We start from the raw sequence: 3,182 nt of genomic DNA on the forward strand, positions 1-3,182 counted from the left end.
GTCATTCATTCATTCATCCTGGTAAGCCAATTGCAATTTTCACTGTGTGGTTGCAGACAAAACTAAAGCAAAGAGCAAATGAGCAAATGCATGTAATGTACAATTACTAGTTACATAGTATTTACATAAATTACATTTTCATAGTGCATAGTCAAACAAAATGCTCATAAGAAAAAAAACTATCCCACAATACCATTACCTTTTTAGAATAATAAAATAACGTAGGTGGGTTTTATTTGCACAAATTCCTTAGAAAGCACCTGAAACACCACCTTCTCCACTCATGATCCTACCAGCCCATAATTATTCCACTGCACTCAGCTGATCTATACTAAGAACATAATCTTTTTATACTTTTTTATATACAACCACAATTTATACTGTGATTCTTCCTTGTCTTGTTATTTTCTGTTTACAGTTCTTCTGTTCCCTTTTAGCTATTCCTACCGGGTGTCTCTTTGATTGCTTCAACATCGCTAAGTGTCTATTTTGTTTCGCTTGTTTCTTATTTTGTACAGTGTATCTGTTTATGTATGTACACACACACACATTCGTATAAATGCAAATATAAATATGACGCATTAATATTTAGCTTGTTATGCTTTTGTTTATTTACTTACATTTTTTCAAACACTTGAATGACATTTTGACTACACAGCACTTTGTTTGTTTTGCACTTTGTTTGTATATATAACAGGAGCGGAGCTCCTTACAAGCCCTAGGCTTCGTCTCCCTCCTTGCACTTTTATTGCTATAATAATGTGCTAAACAATAAACCAAACCAAATAATAATAATAATGGCGGCTCGGCGGAACACTGGTTAGCACGTCCGCTTCACAGTTAGGAGGGTACCGGTTTGATTCCTCCTCCGACCCTCCTCCCTATGTGTACATGTTCTACCTGTGCCCGCGTGTGTTTTCTCTGGGCACTTCGATAGTCTCAGCACACCTGCAATCCCTGTGGGGACAAGCGGTATAGAAGATGGATGGATGGATAATAATTTAACGTCAATGCCTCTTTCACCCTATTGGTTTGCTTTTTCTTTGGCAGCAAGGGGGAGTGCAGAATTCACAAAAGGATTTTGTGTGGCGCTAACGAGTAAACATGGAAAGCACAGAGAGCGTATAATTCATAAAGCGCATGCAGATGGTGACAGCTCGGTTAGTCTGTTAATCTGTCTCTGTTTCCACCCCTGTCAGTCAACTCGGTTAATCCGTTAATCTGTGTCTGTTGCCACCCCTGTCGGTCAGCTCGGTTAGTCTGCTAGTTTCCCTCTGCTGCCACCCCTGTAAATCAGCTCTTTTAGTTCTGTTAGTCTGTTAGTACTCTGTTGCTCTCCCTGTCAGCCAGTTCTGTCACCACGTTCTGTTAGTTTGCCTCCCTCTTTCCCTGATAGTCTCCGTCCTGCTTTTTCCTGCCTGTTTGTTTCCCTAATCCTCATCCACCACCCTTTTGCCTCAATAAACCCTGGTCCAAACTGCATTTGGTCGCTCAGCTCCATTCCGCATGTGACAATAACAGCACTCAAAGGAGAACATTACCAGGATGGAAACATTTCTTGACACAGGTGCTACACTGTAAAGGTAATTTGGTGAATAAGTAAAGTTAAAATAAAGAATGATTTGTTGAAAACACAACTTGAAAGTATGGGAAAGGGTTTTGTTTCTGTTCCCACACAAAAACTCAAGTGCAAAGTATGAAGAATGAAGAAATGTAACTGGCTAAACACATAAAATAAGGGCCAAACTGTAGTGTTCCCTAGCTGAGTACACAGGGTCGACAAGTGGTTAGGCCGCATCGCCTTTTGTGTGCTTTTTTCTTTAAAGGCCAAAGCACTTAAAGTTTCAGTGGCAGTCCTTGAGCTATTAGGGACAGTGCCCTGGCTACACAGGCTCAGCTTGTTCTTTCAATCTCTTTGGGCCTTCACATCACTCAAACATTTTAGGTGACTCCCCAGTACTTGCACTTGTGCAATAGTCCATGACCTAATCCGGACAGGGCTGCGGTTATGCAGGTTCAGCTTTAGTTCAGGTTTAATTCTTGTAGTTGCCGTGGGCATTCAAGTCACTCATACATTAGGTGAATCCCCAGTTACTGCTCAAATTTTGTAGCCCCTTTATTCAAAACAGGCCAGCTTGCCGATGTCATACCTCGGCCAGTCCAGCTTGAGTGACTGGCTGGGTTGGTCTCACATTTTGTGTAAGGCTATTCTGTGTAAGGTAGCAAATTCGACGACACATTAACCTGTGTCACGACGGTCTAAACCCAGCTCACGTTCCCTATTAGTGGGTGAACAATCTAACCCTTGGTGAATTCTGCTTCACAATGATTGGAAGAGTCGACATTGACATCGTCCGGCATGCTTATCGTGAAGCTGAGGCTTGATATAGTACGGAACTGTATTATATCTCTCGTCCAACCAACAGGACTAGAGCTTCAACAATTAAATATCTCTTGTTGAATGATATAGGGGTACAGAGGGAACTCGGAGGAGGTGAGTGGGTCTAATCTGCAAGTACAGCAGAGACTAGGAGGCTGATGCACTCTGAACCAATTCTTAAAGGTATGATTGAATCACTGCATCACAGTTGGTTTTGATTTGAAGTAGATCAAGCTGTTATCAGTTTTGTTAATGTACGGCATGGCCCAGAGGGCAAACAGGGAGGAAAGGTAGTCAGTTTGCCGTATGTCACATAGTACCAGGTGTCGACACAACACGTGCAAACACGTCTGTATAATGTATCTATGGTTCCGGCATGTTCATACAGGCTCTAACGCATACGAATGGAAATACCTTAGATCTGGTATTATGCCGAGGATTGGCATAGTCAAATATAACAGTACTGCCATACACTACAGTTATGTCAGATCACTGCCTAATAAAATTTGGAATTCTAGCTCTCTGTCAAAGATAGGAGTGCAATCAAAATATAGCACTGTAATATTAACTCCGTAATTATTATTATTATTACCGTTTTGGCCCGAATATAAGACGATGTTTTTTGCATTGAAGTAAGACGGGGGTCGTCTTATATTCGGGGTCTAGACATTATACCCATTTTGACTTTTGCGCAGCGGTAAGTTAAAGGTTGCTGGTATCGACTGAGTATGTTGCTGTGATCGTGTGCATCTTTGACACAAAGTGAGTATATATATCGACTGAGTATGTTGCTGTGATCGTG

The sequence above is a fragment of the Syngnathus scovelli genome, chromosome 7 (assembly GCF_024217435.2).
Source record: "Syngnathus scovelli strain Florida chromosome 7, RoL_Ssco_1.2, whole genome shotgun sequence".
NCBI classification, from domain to species: domain Eukaryota; kingdom Metazoa; phylum Chordata; class Actinopteri; order Syngnathiformes; family Syngnathidae; genus Syngnathus; species Syngnathus scovelli.